General features: G+C 49.8%; 1 protein-coding gene across 4 annotated transcripts in view; it reads right to left on the bottom strand.

Moving 5' to 3' along the window:
- The window catches only part of LOC122557975 (tumor protein p53-inducible protein 11-like), a 194,281-nt gene extending 170,076 nt beyond the window's left edge, over positions 1-24,205 (bottom strand). The window contains exon 1 of one of the 4 annotated variants that reach the window (XM_087996788.1): positions 24,092-24,205. The gene's annotated coding sequence lies outside the window, so the exon portion shown is untranslated. Of the gene's footprint in view, positions 1-13,085; positions 13,356-24,091 lie in introns of those variants that run through there. The other 3 variants (XM_087996786.1, XM_087996785.1, XM_087996784.1) reach the window with 3 other exon arrangements.
- Positions 24,206-24,654: the final 449 nt, after the last annotated feature.

Here is a 24,654-nt window from a genome sequence, read left to right as displayed (position 1 = left end):
ATCCCGGTCTCACACAGTATCCCGGTTTCAAACAGCCTCCCACTCGCACACAGTATCGTGGTCCCTCACAGTATCCCACTCTCACACAGTATCCCAGTCTAACACAGTATCCCACTCTCTCACAGTATCCCGGTCTCACACATTATCCCGGTCTCACACATTATCCCCGTCTCACACATTATCCCCGTCTCACACATTATCCCCGTCTCTCATAGTATCCCGGTCTCTCACAGTATCCCCGTCTCTCACAGTATCCCAGTCTCTCACAGTATCCCACTCTTACACAGTATCCCACTCCCACACAGTATCCCGGTCTCACACAGTATCCCGGTCTCACACAGTATCCCGGTCTCACACAGAATCCCACTCTCTCACAGGATCCCAGTCGCACACAGTATCCCAGTCTCTCTCAGGATCCCACTGTCTCACAGTATCCCCGTCTCACACAGTATCCCGGTCTCACACATAGTATCACCGTCTCACACAGTATCCCGGTCGCACACAGTATCCCGGTCGCACACAGTATCCCGGTCGCACACAGTATCCCACTCTCACACAATATCCCGGCCCCACACAGTATCCTGGTCCCACACAGTATCCCGGTCCCACATAGTACCCCACTCTCACACAGTATCCAACTCTCACACAGTATCCCACTCTCACACAGTATCCCACTCTCACACAGTATCCCGGTCCCACACAGTATCCCACTCTTACACAGTATCCTGGTTACACACATTATCCCGGTCTCACACAGTATCCCACTCTCACACAGTATCCCGGTCTCACGCAATATCCCACTCTCACACAGTATACCGGTGTCTCACAGTATCCCGGTCTCACACATTATCCCAGTCTCACACATTATCCCACTCTCGCAAAGGATCCCAGTCTCACAAAGGATCCCGGTTTCACACAGTATCCCACTCTCACACAGTATCCCGGTCTCACACAATATCCCACTGTCACACAGTATCCCATTCTCACACAGTATCCCGGTCTCACACAGTATCCCGGTCTCACACAGTATCCCGGTCTCACACAGTATCCCGGTCTCACACAGTATCACAGTCTCACACAGTATCACAGTCTCACACAGTATCACAGTCTCACACAGTATCCCGGTCTCTCACAGTATCCTGGTCTCACACGGTATCCCGGTCTTACACAGTATCCGGTCTCACACAGTATCCCACTCTCTCACAGTATCCCACTGCCTCACAGGATCCCACTGCCTCACAGGATCCCACTGTCTCACAGTATCCCGGTCTCTCGCAGTATCCCGGTCTCTCGCAGTATCCCGGTCTCACACAGTATCCCACTCTCACAGTATCCCACTCTCTCACAGTATCCCGGTCTCACACAGTATGCTGGTCCCACACAGTATCCCACTCTCACAGTATCCTGGTCTCACACAGTATCTCAATCTCACACAGTATCCCGGTCTCACACAACATCCCAGTCTCACACAGTATCCCGGTCTCACACAGTATCCCACTCTCACACAGTAACCCGGTCTCACACAGTATCCCGGTCTCACACAGTATCCCGGTCTCACACAGTATCCCACTCTCACACAGTATCGCGGTCCCTCACAGTATCCCACTCTCACACAGTATTCCGGTCTCACACAGTATCCCGGTCTCACACAGTATCCCGGTCCCTCACAGTATCCCGGTCCCTCACAGTATCCCGGTCCCTCACAGTATCCCGGTTTCAAACAGTATCCCAGTCTAACACAGTATCCCACTCTCACACAGTATCCCACTCTCACACAGTATCCCGGTCTCACACAGTATCCCGGTCTCACACAGTATCCCACTCTCTCACAGGATCCCAGTCTCACACAGTATCCCAGTCTCTCTCAGGATCCCACTGTCTCACAGTATCCCCGTCTCACACAGTATCCTGGTCTCACACAGTATCACCGTCTCACACAGTATCCCGGTCTCACACAGTATCCCGGTCGCACACAGTATCCCACGCTCACACAATATCCCGGCCCCACACAGTATCCTGGTCCCACACAGTATTCCAGTCCCACATAGTACCCCACTCTCACACAGTATCCAACTCTCACACAGTATCCCACTCTCACACAGTATCCCACTCTCACACAGTTTCCCGGTCTCACACAGTTTCCCGGTCTCACACAGTTTCCCGGTCTCACACAGTATCCCGGTCCCACACAGTATCCCACTCTCACACAGTATCCTGGTCCCACACAGTATTCCAGTCCCACATAGTACCCCACTCTCACACAGTATCCAACTCTCACACAGTATCCCACTCTCACACAGTATCCCACTCTCACACAGTTTCCCGGTCTCACACAGTATCCCGGTCTCACACAGTATCCCGGTCCCACACAGTATCCCACTCTCACACAGTATCCTGGTTACACACATTATCCCGGTCTCACACAGTATCCCATTCTCACACAGTATCCCGGTCTCACACAATATCCCACTCTCACACAGTATTCCGATCTCTCACAGTATCCCAGTCTCTCACAGTATCCCGGTCTCACACATTATCCCAGTCTCACACATTATCCCAGTCTCAAACAGGATCCCACTCTCGCTAAGGATCCCGGTCTCGCAAAGGATCCCGGTTTCACAAAGGATCCCAGTTTCACACAGTATCCCGGTCTCACACAATATCCCACTGTCACACAGTATCCCACTCTCACACAGTATCCCACTCTCACACAGTATCCCGGTCTCACACAGTATCCCGGTCTCACACAGTATCCCACTCTCACACAGTATCCCGGTCTCTCACAGTATCCCACTCTCACACAGTATCCCACTCTCACACAGTATCCCACTCTCACACAGTATCCCGGTCTCACACAGTATCCCGGTCTCTCACAGTATCCCAGTCTCACAAAGTATCCCACTCTCACACAGTATCCCACTCTCACACAGTATCCCACTCTCACACTGTATCCCGGTCTCACACTGTATCCCGGTCACTCACAGTATCCCGGTCTCTCACACAGTATCCCACTCTCACACAGTCTCCCACTCTCTCACAGTATCCCGGTCTCACACAGTATCCCATTCTAACACAGTATCCCACTCTCTCACAGTATCCCGGTCTCACACTGTATCCCGGTCACTCACAGTATCCCGGTCTCTCACACAGTATCCCACTCTCACACAGTCTCCCACTCTCTCACAGTATCCCGGTCTCACACAGTATCCCATTCTAACACAGTATCCCACTCTCTCACAATATCCCGGTCTCACACTGTATCCCGGTCACTCACAGTATCCCGGTCTCTCACACAGTATCCCACTCTCACACAGTATCCACTCTCACACAGTATCCCACTCTCACACAGCATCCCATTCTAACACAGTATCCCACTCTCTCACAGTATCCCGGTCTCACACAGTATCCCGGTCTCACACAGTATCCCTGTCTCTCACACTATCCCAGTCTCTCACACTATCCCAGTCTCTCACACTATCCCTCTCACACAGTATCCCAGTCTCTCTCATGATCCCACTGTCTCACAGTATCCCGGTCTCTCACAGTACCCCGGTCTCTCACAGTATCCCGGTCTCTCACAGTATCGCAGTGTCTCACCGTATTCCGGTCTCACACAGTATCCCGGTCTCACACAGTATCCCGGTCCCACACAGTATCCCGGTCCCACACAGTATCCCACTCTCACACAGTATCGCAGTCTCACACAGTATCCCCCTCTCACACAGTATCCCGGTCTCACACAGTATCCCGGTCTCACACAGTATCCCGGTCTCACACAGTATCCTGGTCTCACACAGTATCCCTCTCTCACACAGTATCCTGGTCTCACACAGTATCCCGGTCTCTCACAGTATCCCACTGTCACACAGTATCCCAGTCTCTCACAGTATCCCGGTCTCACAAAGTATCCCACTCTCACACAGTATCCCAGTATCACACAGTATCCTGGTCTCATACAGTATCCCACTCTCACACAGTATCCCACTCTCACACAGCATCCCGGTCTCACACAGCATCCCGGTCTCACACAGCGTCCCGGTCTCACACAGTGTCCCGGTCTCACACACAGTATCCCGGTCTCACACACAGTATCCCACTCTCACACAGTATCCCGGTCTCACACAGTATCCCGGTCTCACACAGTATCCCTCTCTCACACAGTATCCCGGTCTCTCACAGTATCCCACTGTCACACAGTATCCCAGTCTCTCACAGTATCCCGGTCTCACAAAGTATCCCACTCTCACACAGTATCCCAGTATCACACAGTATCCTGGTCTCATACAGTATCCCACTCTCACACAGCATCCCAGTCTCACACAGTATCCCGGTCTCACACAGTATCCCGGTCTCACACAGTATCCCGGTCTCACACACAGTATCCCACTCTCACACAGTATCCCACTCTCACACAGTATCCCACTCTCACACAGTATCCCACTCTCTCACAGTATCCCGGTCTCACACAGTATCCCGGTCTCTCACAGGATCCCTGTCTCTCACAGGATCCCCCTCTCACACAGTATCCCATCTCTCTCAGGATCCCACTGTCTCACAGTATCCCGGTCTCTCACAGTATCCCGGTCTCACACAGTATCCCAGTCTCACACAGTATCCCGTTCCCACACAGTATCCTGACTTTCACACAGTATCCCACTCTCACACAGTATCCCACTCTCACACAGTATTCCGGTCTCACACAGTATCCCGGTCCCACACAGTATCCCGGTCCCACACAGTATCCCAGTGTCACACAGTATCCCGGTGTCACACAGTATCCCGGTCCCGCACAGTGTCCCACTCTCACACAGTATCGCAGTCTCACACAGTATCCCCCTCTCACACAGTATCCCGGTCTCACACAGTATCCCGGTCTCACACAGTATCCCGGTCTCACACAGTATCCCACTCTCACACAGTATCCCACTCTCTCACAGTATCCCAGTCTCACACAGTATCCCGTTCCCACACAGTATCCCGTTCCCACACAGTATCCCACTCTCACACAGTATCCCACTCTCACACAGTATTCCGGTCTCACACAGTATTCTGGTCTCACACAGTATTCCGGTCTCACACAGTATCCCGGTGTCACACAGTATCCCCCTCTCAGACAGTATCCCGGTCCCACACAGTGTCCCGGTCCCACACAGTATCCCACTCTCACACAGTATCTCACTCTCACACAGTATCCCCCTCTCAGACAGTATCCCCCTCTCAGACAGTATCCCACTCTCAGACAGTATCCCGGTCTCACACAGTATCCCACTCTCACACAGTATCCCACTCTCTCACAGTATTCCGGTCTCACAAAGGATCCCGGTATCTCACTGTATCCCAGTCTCACACAGTATCCCACTCTCACACAGTATCCCGGTCTCACACAGTATCCCACTCTCACACAGTATCCCGGTCTCACACAGTATCCCGGTCGCACACAGTATCCCGGTCGCACACAGTATCCCACTCTCACACAGTATCCCAGTCTCTCACAGTATCCCTGTCTCACACAGTATCCCGGTCTCTCACAGTATCCCGGTTTCATACAGTATCCCGGTCTCACACAGTATCCCGGTCTCACACAGTATCCCGGTCTCACACAGTATCACGGTCTCTCACAGTATCCCACTCTCACACAGTCTCCCGGTCACACACAGTATCCCAATCTCACACCATATCCCACTCTCACACAGTATCCCACTCTCTCACAGTATCCCAGTCTCACACAGTATCCCGGTCTCACACAGTATCCCGGTCTCTCACACAGTATCCGGTCTCTCACACAGTATCCCGGTCTCACACAGTATCCCACTCTCACACAGTGTCCCGGTCTCTCACAGTATCCCGGTCTCACACAGTATCCCGGTCTCACACAGTATCCCACTCTCACACTGTATCCCGGTCTCTCACAGTATCCCGGTCTCACACAGTATCCTGGTCTCACACAGTATCCGGGTCTCTCACAGTATCCCGGTTTCATACAGTATCCCGGTCTCACACAGTATCCCACTCTCACACAGTATCACGGTCTCTCACAGTATCCCACTCTCACACAGTATCCCGGTCTCACACAGTATCCCAGTCTCTCACAGTATCCCGGTCGCACACAGCATCCCGGTCTCTCACAGTATCCCACTCTCACACAGTGTCCCAGTCTCTCACAGTATCCCTGTCTCACAGAGTATCCCAGTCTCTCACAGTATCCCAGTCTCACAAACTATCCCACTCTCACACAGTATCCCAGTCTCACACAGTATCCCAGTCTCCCACAGTATCCCACTCTCCCACAGTATCCCACTCTCTCACAGTATCCCTATCTCTCACAGCATCCCACTCTCACACAGCATCCCACTCTCACACAGCATCCCACTCTCACACAGTATCCCGGTCTCTCACACAGTATCCCACTCTCACACAGTATCCCACTCTCACACAGTATCCCACTCACACAGTATCCCACTCTCACACAGTATCCCGGTCTCACACAGTATCCGGTCTCACACAGAATCCCACTCTCTCACAGGATCCCAGTCGCACACAGTATCCCAGTCTCTCTCAGGATCCCACTGTCTCACAGTATCCCCGTCTCACACAGTATCCCGGTCTCACACATAGTATCACCGTCTCACACAGTATCCCGGTCGCACACAGTATCCCGGTCGCACACAGTATCCCGGTCGCACACAGTATCCCACTCTCACACAATATCCCGGCCCCACACAGTATCCTGGTCCCACACAGTATCCCGGTCCCACATAGTACCCCACTCTCACACAGTATCCAACTCTCACACAGTATCCCACTCTCACACAGTATCCCACTCTCACACAGTATCCCGGTCCCACACAGTATCCCACTCTTACACAGTATCCTGGTTACACACATTATCCCGGTCTCACACAGTATCCCACTCTCACACAGTATCCCGGTCTCACGCAATATCCCACTCTCACACAGTATACCGGTGTCTCACAGTATCCCGGTCTCACACATTATCCCAGTCTCACACATTATCCCACTCTCGCAAAGGATCCCAGTCTCACAAAGGATCCCGGTTTCACACAGTATCCCACTCTCACACAGTATCCCGGTCTCACACAATATCCCACTGTCACACAGTATCCCATTCTCACACAGTATCCCGGTCTCACACAGTATCCCGGTCTCACACAGTATCCCGGTCTCACACAGTATCCCGGTCTCACACAGTATCCCGGTCTCACACAGTATCACAGTCTCACACAGTATCCCGGTCTCTCACAGTATCCTGGTCTCACACGGTATCCCGGTCTTACACAGTATCCGGTCTCACACAGTATCCCACTCTCTCACAGTATCCCACTGCCTCACAGGATCCCACTGCCTCACAGGATCCCACTGTCTCACAGTATCCCGGTCTCTCGCAGTATCCCGGTCTCTCGCAGTATCCCGGTCTCACACAGTATCCCACTCTCACAGTATCCCACTCTCTCACAGTATCCCGGTCTCACACAGTATGCTGGTCCCACACAGTATCCCACTCTCACAGTATCCTGGTCTCACACAGTATCTCAATCTCACACAGTATCCCGGTCTCACACAACATCCCAGTCTCACACAGTATCCCGGTCTCACACAGTATCCCACTCTCACACAGTAACCCGGTCTCACACAGTATCCCGGTCTCACACAGTATCCCGGTCTCACACAGTATCCCACTCTCACACAGTATCGCGGTCCCTCACAGTATCCCACTCTCACACAGTATTCCGGTCTCACACAGTATCCCGGTCTCACACAGTATCCCGGTCCCTCACAGTATCCCGGTCCCTCACAGTATCCCGGTCCCTCACAGTATCCCGGTTTCAAACAGTATCCCAGTCTAACACAGTATCCCACTCTCACACAGTATCCCACTCTCACACAGTATCCCGGTCTCACACAGTATCCCGGTCTCACACAGTATCCCACTCTCTCACAGGATCCCAGTCTCACACAGTATCCCAGTCTCTCTCAGGATCCCACTGTCTCACAGTATCCCCGTCTCACACAGTATCCTGGTCTCACACAGTATCACCGTCTCACACAGTATCCCGGTCTCACACAGTATCCCGGTCGCACACAGTATCCCACGCTCACACAATATCCCGGCCCCACACAGTATCCTGGTCCCACACAGTATTCCAGTCCCACATAGTACCCCACTCTCACACAGTATCCAACTCTCACACAGTATCCCACTCTCACACAGTATCCCACTCTCACACAGTATCCCACTCTCACACAGTTTCCCGGTCTCACACAGTTTCCCGGTCTCACACAGTTTCCCGGTCTCACACAGTATCCCGGTCCCACACAGTATCCCACTCTCACACAGTATCCTGGTCCCACACAGTATTCCAGTCCCACATAGTACCCCACTCTCACACAGTATCCAACTCTCACACAGTATCCCACTCTCACACAGTATCCCACTCTCACACAGTTTCCCGGTCTCACACAGTATCCCGGTCTCACACAGTATCCCGGTCCCACACAGTATCCCACTCTCACACAGTATCCTGGTTACACACATTATCCCGGTCTCACACAGTATCCCATTCTCACACAGTATCCCGGTCTCACACAATATCCCACTCTCACACAGTATTCCGATCTCTCACAGTATCCCAGTCTCTCACAGTATCCCGGTCTCACACATTATCCCAGTCTCACACATTATCCCAGTCTCAAACAGGATCCCACTCTCGCTAAGGATCCCGGTCTCGCAAAGGATCCCGGTTTCACAAAGGATCCCAGTTTCACACAGTATCCCGGTCTCACACAATATCCCACTGTCACACAGTATCCCACTCTCACACAGTATCCCACTCTCACACAGTATCCCGGTCTCACACAGTATCCCGGTCTCACACAGTATCCCGGTCTCTCACAGTATCCCACTCTCACACAGTATCCCACTCTCACACAGTATCCCACTCTCACACAGTATCCCACTCTCACACAGTATCCCGGTCTCACACAGTATCCCGGTCTCTCACAGTATCCCAGTCTCACAAAGTATCCCACTCTCACACAGTATCCCACTCTCACACAGTATCCCACTCTCACACTGTATCCCGGTCTCACACTGTATCCCGGTCACTCACAGTATCCCGGTCTCTCACACAGTATCCCACTCTCACACAGTCTCCCACTCTCTCACAGTATCCCATTCTAACACAGTATCCCACTCTCTCACAGTATCCCGGTCTCACACTGTATCCCGGTCACTCACAGTATCCCGGTCTCTCACACAGTATCCCACTCTCACACAGTCTCCCACTCTCTCACAGTATCCCGGTCTCACACAGTATCCCATTCTAACACAGTATCCCACTCTCTCACAATATCCCGGTCTCACACTGTATCCCGGTCACTCACAGTATCCCGGTCTCTCACACAGTATCCCACTCTCACACAGTATCCACTCTCACACAGTATCCCACTCTCACACAGCATCCCATTCTAACACAGTATCCCACTCTCTCACAGTATCCCGGTCTCACACAGTATCCCGGTCTCACACAGTATCCCTGTCTCTCACACTATCCCAGTCTCTCACACTATCCCAGTCTCTCACACTATCCCTCTCACACAGTATCCCAGTCTCTCTCATGATCCCACTGTCTCACAGTATCCCGGTCTCTCACAGTACCCCGGTCTCTCACAGTATCCCGGTCTCTCACAGTATCGCAGTGTCTCACCGTATTCCGGTCTCACACAGTATCCCGGTCTCACACAGTATCCCGGTCCCACACAGTATCCCGGTCCCACACAGTATCCCACTCTCACACAGTATCGCAGTCTCACACAGTATCCCCCTCTCACACAGTATCCCGGTCTCACACAGTATCCCGGTCTCACACAGTATCCCGGTCTCACACAGTATCCTGGTCTCACACAGTATCCCTCTCTCACACAGTATCCTGGTCTCACACAGTATCCCGGTCTCTCACAGTATCCCACTGTCACACAGTATCCCAGTCTCTCACAGTATCCCGGTCTCACAAAGTATCCCACTCTCACACAGTATCCCAGTATCACACAGTATCCTGGTCTCATACAGTATCCCACTCTCACACAGTATCCCACTCTCACACAGCATCCCGGTCTCACACAGCATCCCGGTCTCACACAGCATCCCGGTCTCACACAGTGTCCCGGTCTCACACACAGTATCCCGGTCTCACACACAGTATCCCACTCTCACACAGTATCCCGGTCTCACACAGTATCCCGGTCTCACACAGTATCCCTCTCTCACACAGTATCCCGGTCTCTCACAGTATCCCACTGTCACACAGTATCCCAGTCTCTCACAGTATCCCGGTCTCACAAAGTATCCCACTCTCACACAGTATCCCAGTATCACACAGTATCCTGGTCTCATACAGTATCCCACTCTCACACAGCATCCCAGTCTCACACAGTATCCCGGTCTCACACAGTATCCCGGTCTCACACAGTATCCCGGTCTCACACACAGTATCCCACTCTCACACAGTATCCCACTCTCACACAGTATCCCACTCTCTCACAGTATCCCGGTCTCACACAGTATCCCGGTCTCTCACAGGATCCCTGTCTCTCACAGGATCCCCCTCTCACACAGTATCCCATCTCTCTCAGGATCCCACTGTCTCACAGTATCCCGGTCTCTCACAGTATCCCGGTCTCACACAGTATCCCAGTCTCACACAGTATCCCGTTCCCACACAGTATCCTGACTTTCACACAGTATCCCACTCTCACACAGTATCCCACTCTCACACAGTATTCCGGTCTCACACAGTATCCCGGTCCCACACAGTATCCCGGTCCCACACAGTATCCCAGTGTCACACAGTATCCCGGTGTCACACAGTATCCCGGTCCCGCACAGTGTCCCACTCTCACACAGTATCGCAGTCTCACACAGTATCCCCCTCTCACACAGTATCCCGGTCTCACACAGTATCCCGGTCTCACACAGTATCCCGGTCTCACACAGTATCCCGGTCTCACACAGTATCCCACTCTCACACAGTATCCCACTCTCTCACAGTATCCCAGTCTCACACAGTATCCCGTTCCCACACAGTATCCCGTTCCCACACAGTATCCCACTCTCACACAGTATCCCACTCTCACACAGTATTCCGGTCTCACACAGTATTCTGGTCTCACACAGTATTCCGGTCTCACACAGTATCCCGGTGTCACACAGTATCCCCCTCTCAGACAGTATCCCGGTCCCACACAGTGTCCCGGTCCCACACAGTATCCCACTCTCACACAGTATCTCACTCTCACACAGTATCCCCCTCTCAGACAGTATCCCCCTCTCAGACAGTATCCCACTCTCAGACAGTATCCCGGTCTCACACAGTATCCCACTCTCACACAGTATCCCACTCTCTCACAGTATTCCGGTCTCACAAAGGATCCCGGTATCTCACTGTATCCCAGTCTCACACAGTATCCCACTCTCACACAGTATCCCGGTCTCACACAGTATCCCACTCTCACACAGTATCCCACTCTCACACAGTATCCCGGTCTCACACAGTATCCCGGTCGCACACAGTATCCCGGTCGCACACAGTATCCCACTCTCACACAGTATCCCAGTCTCTCACAGTATCCCTGTCTCACACAGTATCCCGGTCTCTCACAGTATCCCGGTTTCATACAGTATCCCGGTCTCACACAGTATCCCGGTCTCACACAGTATCCCGGTCTCACACAGTATCACGGTCTCTCACAGTATCCCACTCTCACACAGTCTCCCGGTCACACACAGTATCCCAATCTCACACCATATCCCACTCTCACACAGTATCCCACTCTCTCACAGTATCCCAGTCTCACACAGTATCCCGGTCTCACACAGTATCCCGGTCTCTCACACAGTATCCGGTCTCTCACACAGTATCCCGGTCTCACACAGTATCCCACTCTCACACAGTGTCCCGGTCTCACACAGTATCCCGGTCTCACACAGTATCCCGGTCTCACACAGTATCCCACTCTCACACTGTATCCCGGTCTCTCACAGTATCCCGGTCTCACACAGTATCCTGGTCTCACACAGTATCCGGGTCTCTCACAGTATCCCGGTTTCATACAGTATCCCGGTCTCACACAGTATCCCACTCTCACACAGTATCACGGTCTCTCACAGTATCCCACTCTCACACAGTATCCCGGTCTCACACAGTATCCCAGTCTCTCACAGTATCCCGGTCGCACACAGCATCCCGGTCTCTCACAGTATCCCACTCTCACACAGTGTCCCAGTCTCTCACAGTATCCCTGTCTCACAGAGTATCCCAGTCTCTCACAGTATCCCAGTCTCACAAACTATCCCACTCTCACACAGTATCCCAGTCTCACACAGTATCCCAGTCTCCCACAGTATCCCACTCTCCCACAGTATCCCACTCTCTCACAGTATCCCTATCTCTCACAGCATCCCACTCTCACACAGCATCCCACTCTCACACAGCATCCCACTCTCACACAGTATCCCGGTCTCTCACACAGTATCCCACTCTCACACAGTATCCCACTCTCACACAGTATCCCACTCACACAGTATCCCACTCTCACACAGTATCCCGGTCTCACACAGTATCCGGTCTCACACAGTATCCCACTCTCACACGGTATCCCACTCTCACACGGTATCCCACTCTCACACAGTATCCCACTCTCACACGGTATCCCACTCTCTCAGTATCCCAGTTTTGCAGCATGCAGAGTCCAGCCCAACATGATTTTCCAGTGTGTAAAATTTCACCTACTGCTGTGCCCAGTGTCCAATCTCACACTGTCAGGGATTGTTGTCGAATCTGGATGTCAGTCAGCCTCTGCCCCACTTCAGTCACTGTCAGGATCACAGAATAGCTATGATGCAATAGGAGACCATTTGATTCATTGCCTGAGCAGTAACTCTGTAAACGTTTTAACAGTTCCGATCTCCTGACCTTCCCCCAAACCCTGCAAATTATTTCTACTGGGTCCTGGACTCAGTCTCACTGTATCCAGCGTCAGGCACATTGAATCCTGGATCGATAACATACACTTTATCCTGGGGACAGTTGCATGTACAGCTGAAAAGTTACCAGCAGTTTGCTTGAGTTGCCTTCAGGATTTCAGGGGCGATTCCACGATGCAATTCTCGGATTTACTGCACCTCGGAGACCCTTGGCACGGACATGCACGGGAGCAGATCCTCAGTTTGGTGGCATTGGCAATTTAGTTGCGGTCCCGAAACAAGAACACATCACAGTCCGTAACACAGACGCAGGGAGTTGGAGCTGGGGAACTCTCATCCACAAGAGACACACTATCATACCGTAATACACCGAGCAGCAGAGCTGGGGCAGGGTGTAATACACGTAATAGAGGGGCTGTCTAATACTGCAGTACACAGAGCAGCAGGGCTGGGGCAGGGTGTAATACACATAATAGAGGGGCTCTCTAATACTGCAGTACACAGAGCAGCAGGGCTGGGGCAAGGTGTCGTACACGTAATAGAGGGGCTCTCTAATACTGTAATACATCGAGCAGCAGGGCTGGGGCAAGGTGTAATACACGTAATAGAGGGTCTCTCTAATACTGTAATACACCGAGCAGCAGGGCTGGGGCAAGGTGTAATACACTTAATAGAGGGGGCTCTCTAATACTGTAATACAACGTGCAGCAGGGCTGGGGCAGGGTGTAATACACTTAATAGAGGGGGCTCTCTAATACTGTAATACACCGAGCAGCAGGGCTGGGGCAGGGGGTAATACACTTAAGAGAGGGGCTCTCTAATACTGTAATACACCGAGCAGCAGGGCTGGGGCAGGGGGTAATACACTTACTAGAGGGGCTGTCTCATCCTGCAGTACACAGAGCAGCAGGGCTGCAGCAGAGTGTAATACCTGTAATAGAGGGGGCTGTCTAATACTGTAATACACCGAGCAGCAGGGCTGGGGCAGGGTGTAATACACTTAATGGAGGTGCTGTCTAATACTGCAGTACACAGAGCAGCAGGGCTGGGGCAGGGTGTAATACATGTAATAGAGGGGGCTGTCTAATACTGTAATACACTGTGCAGCAGGGCTTGTGCAAGGTGTAATACACAAATAGAGGGTGCTGTCTCATACGGTAATACATGGAGCAGCAGGAGTAGGGAAGGGTGTAATACATGTAATAGAGGGGGTTGTCTAATACTGTAATACACCGAGCAGCAGGGCTGGGGCAGGGTGTAATACATGTAATAGAGGGGTTGTCTAATACTGTAATACACCGAGCAACAGGGCTGGGGCAGGGTGTAATACACTTAATGGAGGTGCTGTCTAATACTGCAGTACACAGAGCAGCAGGGCTGGAGCAGGGTGTAATACCTGCAATAGAGGCGGCTGTCTAATACTGTAATACACCGAGCAGCAGGGCTGGGGCAGGGTGTAATACCTGCAATAGAGGGGGCTGTCTAATACTGTAATACACTGTGCAGCAGGGCTTGTGCAAGGTGTAATACACAAATAGAGGGTGCTGTCTCATACTGTAATACATGGAGCAGCAGGGCTGGGGCAGGGTGTAATACATGTAATAGAGGGGCTCTCTAGTACCGTAATACACCGAGCAGCAGAACTAGGGCAGGGTGTAATACATGTAATAGAGAGGCAGGGAGAGGTGTACCGAAATACTGTAATATACCCAGGAACAGGGCTGCAGCAGAGTGTAATACCTGTAATAGAGGGGCTCTCTAATACTGTAATACACTGAGCAGCAGGGCTAGGGCAGGGTGTAACACATGTAATAGAGGGGGCTGTCTAATACTGTAATACACCGTGCAGCAGGACTAGGGCAGGGTATAATACATGCAATAGAGGGGGCTGTCTAATACTGTAATACACCGAGCAGCAGGAGTAGGGAAGGGTGTAATACATGTAATAGAGGGGGTTGTCTAATACTGTAATACACCGAGCAGCAGGGCTGGGGCAGGGTGTAATACATGTAATAGAGGGGTTGTCTAATACTGTAATACACCGAGCAACAGGGCTAGGGCAGGGTGTAAAACATGTAGTAGAGGGGGAGGGGGTGTACCATAATACCGTAATATACCCAGGAGCAGGGCTGCGGCACAGTGTGATACATGCAATTGAGGGGCTCTCTAATACTGTAATAGTCCATGCAGCAGGGCTAGGGCAGGGTGTAATACATGTAATAGAGTGGCTGTCTAATACTGTAATACACTGTGCAGCAAGGCTAGGGCAGGGTATATTACATGTAATAGAGGGGCTGTATAATATGTAATACACCATGCAGCAGGGATAGGGCAGGGTGTAATACATGTAATGGGGGTGGGGGTGTACTGTAATACTGTAATATCCCCGGGAGCAGGGCTGTAGCAGAGTTTAATACATGTAATGGAGGAGGCTCTCTAATACTGTGATACACCGAGCAGTAGGGCTAGGGCAGGGTGTAATACATGTAATAGAGGGACTGTCTAATACTGTAATACACTGTGCAGCAGGGATACGGTAGGGTGTAATACATGTAATGGGGGTGGGGGTGTACTGTAATACTGTAATATACCTGGGAGCAGGGCTGCGGCAGAGTTTAATACATGTAATAGAGGAGGCTCTCTAATACTGTAGTGCACCGTGCAGCAGGGGTAGGGCAGGGTGTCATAGATGTAATGTTGGGGGGGGGGGGGGTGGTGCGGGAGGGGGGAAGGTGTACCGTAATACCGTAATATACCCAGGAGCAGGGCTATGGCACTGTGTGATACATGCAATAGAGGGAATCTCTAATACTGTAATACACCGAGCAGCAGGGCTGGGGCAGGGTGTAATACATGTAATGGAGGGGGGGGGGAGGGGAAGGGAGCGGGGAAGGTATACTGTAATACCATAATATACCCAGGAGCAGGGCTGTGGCAGAATGTAATACATGTAATAGATGGGCTCTCTAATAGTGTAATACACCGTGCAGCAGGGCTAGGGCAGGGTGTAATACATGTAATAGTGGGGCTGTGTAATACTGTAATACACCATGCAGCAGGGCTAGGGCAGGGCGTAATACATGTAATAGAGGGGCTGTGTAATACTGTAATACATCGTGCTGCAGGGCTTTGGCAGGGTGTAATACATGTAATAGAGGGGCTGTCTCATACTGTAATACACTGTGCAGGAAGGCTAGGGCAGGGTGTAATACATGTAATGGGGGTGGGGGTGTACTGTAATACTGTAATATACCCAGGAGCAGGGCTGCGGCAGAGTTTAATACATGTAATAGAGGAGGCTCTCTAATACTGCAATACACCGATCTTCAGGGCTAGGGCAGGGTGTAATACATGTAATGTGCGGGGGGCGGGGGGGAGGGAGGGGGGAAGGCGTACCGTAATACCATAATATACCCAGGAGCAGGGCTGTGGCACAGCGTGATACATGCAATAGAGGTGCTCGCGAATACTGTAATACACCGAGCAGCGGGGCTAGGGCAGGGTGTAATACATGTAATAGAGGGGCTCTCTAATACCATAATACACCGAACAGCAGGTCTAGGGCAGGATGTAATACATGTAATAGAGTGGGGGTGGGTGGGCGTAGAGGTGTATTGTAATACTGCAATGTACCCAGGAGCAGGGCTGCGGCAGAGTGTATTACATGCAATAGAGGGGCTCTCTAATACTGTAATACACCGAGCATCAGGGCTAGGGCAGGGTGTAATACACGTAATAGAGGGGCTGTCTAATACTGTAATACACTGTGCAGCAAGGCTAGGGCAGGGTATAATACATGTAATAGAGGGGCTATCTAATACTGTAATACACCGTGCAGCAGGGCTAGGGCAGGGTGTAATACATGTAATAGAGAGGCTCTCTAATACCATAATACACCTTGCAGCATTTCTAGGGCAGGGTGTAATAGATATAATGGGAGGGTGGTGGTTGGGGTGGGGTGGGGGGGAGGTGTACTGTAATACCGTAATATACCTAGGAGCAGGGCTGCTGCAGAGTGTGATACATGCAATAGAGGGAATCTCTAATACTGTACTACACCGAGCAGCAGGACTGGGGCAGGGTGTAATACATGTAATAGAGCAGCACACTAAGAACCGTAATATGATTAGATTCCCTACAGTATGGAAACAGGCCCTTCAGCCCAACAAATCTACACTGACCCTCCGAAAAGTAGCCTATCCCTCTACTTACCCCTGACTAATGCACCTAACGCCATAGGCAATTTAGCATGGCCAATTCACCTACCCTGCACACCTTTGGATTGTGGAAGGAATCTGGAGCACCCAGAGGAAACACAAACAGACACAGGGAGAATGTGCAAACTCCACACAGATAATCACTCGAGGTTGAGATTGAACCCAGGTACTTAGCACTGTGAGGCAGCAATGCTAACCACTGAGCCACCATGCTGCCCACAAAGCAAGGATGGGACGGGGTATAATACACATAATTGAGGGGCTCTCTAATACTGTAATACACTGAGCAGCAGGGCTGGGGCTGAGTGTAATACATGTAATAGAGAGGTACTGTCATACTGTAATATGGTGAGCAGCAGGGTTGGAGCAGGATGTAATACATGTGATAGAGGAATACTGTAATACCACGTTACACCAGGAGCAGGGATCGGCCAAGTGTAACATACGTAATGGAAGTGGATGGTAATGCAATGTTACACCCAAGTGCAGATATAGGACAGGGTGTAATATATCTTATAGAGATGCAGTGAAGAGCTGTAATGCTCTGTGGTATATAAAATCAAAGTGAGTAACTGAGACGTGGGGAGTTTATAGTGGCGAACAAGTACTGAGCAAACTATTGGCACTGAAGACAAACAAGTCCCCAAAGTCTGATAGGTTACATTATAACGCCTCAAAGGAAGTGGCAGCAGAGATAGTGGATCTATTAGATATAATATTCCAAAGTTCCCTGGATACAGAAAAGGTTCTAGTGAATGGAAAAGTCATAATGCAACACTTTTATTCAAAGAGGGAGTGAGGCAATAAAAGAAACTAAAGGGCAGTTGGTTTAACATCTGTTATTGGGAAATTGTCAGAATCCATTATTAAGGAAGAAATAACAGGACATTTGAAAAATGAAACCGTAATCCATCAGTCAGTGTGCTTTTATGAATGGTACATCATGTAAGACTAATGTGTTAGAGTTCTTCAAAGGTGTAACAAACAAGGTGGATATTGGAGATCCTGTAGATGCAATATATTTGGACTTCCAGAAGTGTGATGGAATACTCCCCACTTGCCTGAATGAGTGCAGTTCCAACAACATTCAAGAAACACAACACCATCCAAGACAAAGCAACCCGCTTGATTGGCACCACATCCACAAGCATCCACTCTCTCCACCACTGATGCTCAGAAGCAGCAGTGTGTACTATCCACAAGATGCAAGGCAGAAATTCACCGAAGATCCTCAGATAGCATCCTTCAAATTCACGACCACGTCCATGTAGAAGATACAATGAAAAACCACAACCCAGAGGTTCTGCTCCAGACCACACATCACCCTTTTTTGAAACTGTGTTGCTATACCTTACCTATTGCTGGGTTAAAATCCTAGACTTCTCTTTCTAACACACTGTGGGTGTGTGTGCAACACACAAACTGCAGTGGTTCAAGAAGGCAGTTCACCAGTACCTTCTCAAGGGCAACTTGGAATTGTCAGTAAATGTTGGCCCAGCCAGCAACTCTCATATTCCATGAAAATTATTTCATTTTAATGTTCAGAATTATGGGCGAACATGATAGTCCTGATCTGCGCAAGTATGATTGGAAGGGAGAGAGTGATCTTTGTGCTGTAACATTTTATAACTCTAAGTATCAGCTACCCAAATACATTTGTATTTACAGATGTTTGAAGCGATGGGAGAAGAATTTAGTTTGTGAAGTTCCAGTTCTAGCCAGCTCCAGGCAGTATAATAAGCCACTACATTAGAGAGCTGTATTAGATTAGCCACTATGTACAGATAGAAAGAGAGGAAGGTTAACGATAAAGGGTTACACCCAAAATGTTGACTTCACCACCTCCTGATGCTGCCTGGCTTGCTGTGTTCTTCCAGCCTCCTGCTTGCCTATCTATGATAGAGAACAAGCAACCTCAGGGAGATAGAAGGCACAGACACTGCAGCCTGAGTTACTCCAGAGCAAGATCTCAATGCAGAATGGACCCTGAGATCATACATGGTGACAGCAATGGATTCATAGCCAGGATGTGAGTTCAAGGCAGCCAACTGAAAAGGGAATATCCAATATTAGGCCATGACCTCAGTAGAATTCAGGGAGAGGAAAATCTGAAAAAGGAGAGCTGTGTTAGTCCCTAGAGGTTGGCTGCTCCCCGAGACACATTACCATGACCATTTGATAATGCAAGAGGCCCGTGAGATTAGAACTAGAGGTTGTTGTGACTTCACATAATGATACCACTGGGTAAGCCAGATCCCAGACTGCAACCTGGCTTAATAGATCACAGTTTTTAAAAAGCAGTAAAGGTCCAATCCTTTTACCCTGAATAACAACATCAGTGAAAGGTCTCACTTTTGAGTTCATTGGTCAACAGGCAGGGTTATGAATGGCTGGTTTTCAGCATCTTCTATGTTTGCTCAATACAATTTCTTCCATCAATGTCTGTTCCCAAAGCCCTTAAAACAAATTACAAACACAGTTCCTTATTCTTTAACATGGGCTCTTTCAACTCCTTTTTCACAGCCTCTGTTCATGGTGATTTTCTCTAATTAACATTAAGCTATTCATGACTGTTTGAGGACTGCTAAACTGCACTGCTACTGTTACAAGTTCTTTTCCCTCTGACTGAATTGCTTTATTCTGAAAGAAACTCCGGACCTGTTGGACAATTCTACCTCTCCAAAATGTTTTTATTCATGTCCCTCAGAACTGTAGAACTGTTGCGAGATAACAACACTTTTTTCTCAATTCAAACCTTATTTCTAAGGCGCTAAACTATTTACCTCGAGAGTTTTTAAAGCCTTATTGCCATACACGCAAACAAATACCCAGACAATGCAACTCCACTCACAGAATTTAAAAATGAAACTAACACTATGAGCAGAATCTTACCAGCCCCTTAATGTTGTGGTCCATGGTGAGAAAGTTAGGAAATAGCATATCATGACCAGCAAGGAGCTTTTTACCATTGAAAGCTTCATCTTCCAACCAAGTATTGAATGGTGAGATGAGATGCTCATTGGTGAATGGTGAGAGGCTTGTTCATGTGTTCATGTTCATTAGCATGCATTCATTTCTCATTATTACCTCATCTTGGGTCATTGGTTTCCCATTTTCCCATTTTCCCACCCACTGGAGAGACATCAAAGATTCCCGATATGAGAATCAGAGTGTTAACACCTCACTGTTTGCTCATATAGACCTCAGTCTTTGGCACTGGACACCAAAACCTCAAAGGCACATTTCATGGGCAGCAGTTACATGTTCACCTCCACCTACAGACCTTGGCATCGGACACACACTAGCCTGACCACATCATAGAACATAGAACAGTATTGTATAGCAACAAGCCCTTCGGCCCACCATGTTGTGCCAAACATGACGGCAAATAAAACTAAACACTAATGCCTGCCCTTGGCCCATATCCCTCCGTCCTTATATGTGCTTATTATTTAAGTGTCTCTTAAGCACTTCTATCATATCCGCCCCCACTACCACCCCTAGCAGCGTTCTCCAGATTCCTACCACCCTTTATATAAAAAACTTGCCCCTCACCTCTCCTTTGAACTTTCCTCCTCCACCTTAAACGCATGTGTCCTTGTTTAATACATTTCAACTCTGGGAAAAGTATTCTTATCATTGACCCTATCTATGCATCTCATAATTTTATAGACTTCTTACAAGTCACTCCTCAGCCTCCGACACTTCAGAGAAAACAACCTAAGTTTTTCTCGCCTCTCCTTGTAGCACATACCCTCTGATCCGGGCAGCATCCTTGTAAACCTCTTCTGCACCCTCTCCAAAGCATCCACATCCTTCCTGTAATGTGGCGAACTGAATGGAATGCAATGTTCTAGGTGTGGCCTAACCAAAATCTTATAAAGCTGCAACATGGTTTCTGGTACTCAATTCGCACCAATGAAGGTAAGCATGCCATACACTTGCTTTACCATCGTATCTACTTCCATAACCAGCTATGGACTTGAACCCCAACATCCCTTGTACATCAAAGCCGTTCAGGGTCCTGCCAGTAACTGTATACTTTTTCTTAATATTTGATCTCTCAAAGCGCAGCACCTCACACTTGCTTGGACTGAACTCCATCTGCCATTTCTCTGCCCGTATCTGGAACTGAGCTATAACCTGCTGTATCCATTGCTCCTGTCATATCTCTGACCTACTTCCATTTCAATTCTGGGACACCATCACCTCCCATTGGAATGTTGCTGCTGGATCATGGATTCAGCTATGTTCGAGAGGTCATTCGTTTCTCTCTGAGTGCTCACCCCATTTATTCCTACATTGATGCTCACAGCTTCTCCACTCGCCTTTTTGTGTTTTACATCCTTGGTCAGAGATTAAAGGCCTTATAGTATTTCTACCTTGCCTTGCATTTTTAGTACAGACAGAAAGCCAAGCAGCTTGGTCACAGTTGTCAGCAGTCATCAGTCAAGGGGGTGGACAAGTTGCGGTGTGGCAATGTCACTTCAATCTCACGCTAATCTACAGCACGGTTAGGGACAAAACAAAACTGCAGATGCCGGAATCCAAGGTAGACCGGCAGGAGGCTGGAAGAAATCAGGCAGCCAGGCAGCATCAGGAGATGGGGAAGTCAACATTTCAGGTGTAATTCTTCTTCAGGACAGGGGGCGGGTGTAGGGGAAGTTGCAGATAAAGGGGGAGGTGGGGGCAGGGTGGTGACATGGGGACAGGTGCAGACAGGTAAAGGGTATGACCTGGTTGGTCATTGGGAGGAATGAATCCTGTTGGTGGCAGGGAGGAAGGCTCGGTGAGAGGATTGGAAGGGTCGGGGGATGGGAAGCGAGGTTATTTGAAATTGGAGACCTCAATGTTGAATCCTTCGGGCTGTAGGCTGCCCAGGCGGAAGATGAGGCGTTGATCCTCCAATTTGCAGTTTAGATCATTGTGACAATGGAGGAGGCCAAGGATGGTCATGTTTGAAAGAGATTGGGAAGGGGAATCAAAATGGGAAGTGACTGGGTGGTCCGGTCGACCCCTGTGGGCTCGGCTGAGATACTCGGCAAACTGCTCCCTAAGTTTACGTTTGGTCTCCCCAATGTAAAGAAGACCACATCGGGAGCACCAGATACAGTAAACTAGGTTGGAACAGAGACAGGTGAACCTCTGTCTCACCTGGAAGGACTGTTTGGGGTCATGGATGGAGGAGAGGGGGGTGGTGTACCAGCAGGTTTTGCATCTTTTCTAGTTGCAGGGGAAGGAACTTGGGGATTCGGGGGGTTGCCCACAGTAGCCGACCTGACCTCCCAGTCACCGCCAATTTCAATTCCCCTTCCCAGTTCCTCTCCGACATGACCAACCTCGGACTCCTCCATTGCCACAATGAATAACACCACAAATTGGAGGAACAACACCTCATCTTCTGCCTGGGCAGCCTACAGCCCTGAGGACTCAACATTGAGTTCTCCAATTCCAAATAAGCTCCCTTCCCAGCCCGTTCCCCTCCCTCCCACTCCTCCCTGCCACCAATGGGATTCATTCCTCCCATTAACCAACCAGGTCACACCCTCTACCTGTCCTCACCTATCCCCACGTCACCATCCTGCCCACACCACCCCCTTTATCTGCAGCGCCACCTACACCCACCCCCAGTCCTGAAAAAGGGTTATACCTGAAATGTCGGCTTCTTCACCTCCTGATGCTGCCTGGCTTGCTGTGTTCTCCCAACCTCCTGCTGGTCTACGACAGGTGCATGGAAACACACTTTATATGTGCCTCAGTCAAATAGCCATGAGCGGTCCTTAGTCAAGTCAAGGGAGGCACCCTTCAGTCCATTTCTCAGCACTGGAAATGTCTACATTCAGGTTTGCACCCCAGGGGTGAGGAGCGACCTTGTTACTTCCTTCCATCATGCTGTCAATAGCAAGTGCCCAATGGAGTTGAAAACGGCTGCCCCCAGCCCCCAGACTGGGAGGGGTAAATGTTTCATTGTGAGCGATGTGCAGCTCTTCAAAGGCCAATGGCATTGCACAGACTCCTAAACAATGCAGGTGGACGACAGCAGTGGGCACTACCTACCGAACGGGAACTTTAGGCATTAACCCATTAACACATGAAGCTCTCTGGGCCCCATCCAACAGTATTCAGAATCAATACCAGTTTTGGGTGTGACGTACTTTCAGCCTGGAGACATCCATCCCAGTTGTTAAAATAATAAGCAGCTTCTAAGTTGCATGGACTGCACATAATGTTCACTTGTATGGGCCTGAAGCCAAAATCCTCCTCCACAAACCTCCCTCTTGCTAAAACCCATCACTTTATTTAGACTTCTCTACATCTGAGGAACAGTCATACTGCATTTGAAATACTCTGTCTCTCTCGCCATAATTGTTGCCAGAGTTACCTCAGCAGTTTCTGTTTTTATTTCAGATCGCCAACATCCACAGCATGTCACTTGCTTTTAGATTAGATTCCCTACAGTATGGAACCAGGCCTTTCGGCCCAACCAGTCCATACCGACCCTCCGAAGAATAGCCCACCCAGACCCATTCCCCATACTCACCCCTGACTATGGGCAATTTAGCATAACCAATTCACCTGACCTGCACATCTTTGGATTGTGGGAGGAAATCGGAGCACCCAGAGGAAACCCACACAGACACGGGGAGAGTGTGCAAACTCCACACAGGCAGTTACCCAAGTCAGGGATTGAACTGTGAGGCAACAGTGCTGACCACTGAGCCACCGTGCCGCCCCACTGTATCGTATGGCGTTTGATCACATACCCTTTCCAGATGTAAATAAAGGAGTGTTACATGTCCTTAAGGAGTTGAGGTTCCTTATTTAGTGATGGAGGGCATGCAGCCTCAGTGATAGTGGATATGCAAACACTCACAATTTCAGGTACCCTGGCCTGGTCTTCCACTGTGCAGACAGCAGCTTAGACTTACAGACAAAATAAAACAAACAGGCTTTTTACCATCACCAGGAAAACATAAGGATCCAAAGGGACGGATTAAAAACTGAGGATCAACCCACTGATCACCACAACTTTAGTGCATTCAGTGTGAAGCCTTTCGGTGAACATTCTTGTACAGAATAAGTGTGTCACCCATCGGTGAGTCAGCCTGTTATCAGCCTCTGCTGAATAGTTTAACATTTCTCTAAGATCCTGTCTCACTTTTAGCCTGAATCTGATCCCTGGGTGTAGTCTCATTTAAATCACATGATACACTCAACTCAACACCACACAATTGTGTTTTTAAAAAAAGAGAAGCATTGTTACTTGAGAATTTAGTTGCTACGCAGATCTTGGTGAAACATTGGGGGGTGGGGTGCAGGGGGGAGGTTGCTATGGTTACCTGACTGTGGGCTTTGTAATTTGCATCATGCCACATTCACCAGCTTTTTCTTTTATCGCTGTCTCCCCCTCCCCCCAACAAACCCTAAGGGAGTGGA

This window comes from Chiloscyllium plagiosum, unplaced genomic scaffold (assembly GCF_037043375.1).
Source record: "Chiloscyllium plagiosum isolate Xiang-an unplaced genomic scaffold, Cpla_swu_hap1 HiC_scaffold_18, whole genome shotgun sequence".
Lineage (NCBI taxonomy): Eukaryota > Metazoa > Chordata > Chondrichthyes > Orectolobiformes > Hemiscylliidae > Chiloscyllium > Chiloscyllium plagiosum.
The sequence above is the reverse complement of the archived record's forward strand: the minus strand, read 5'-3'. Positions and strand labels throughout refer to the sequence as shown.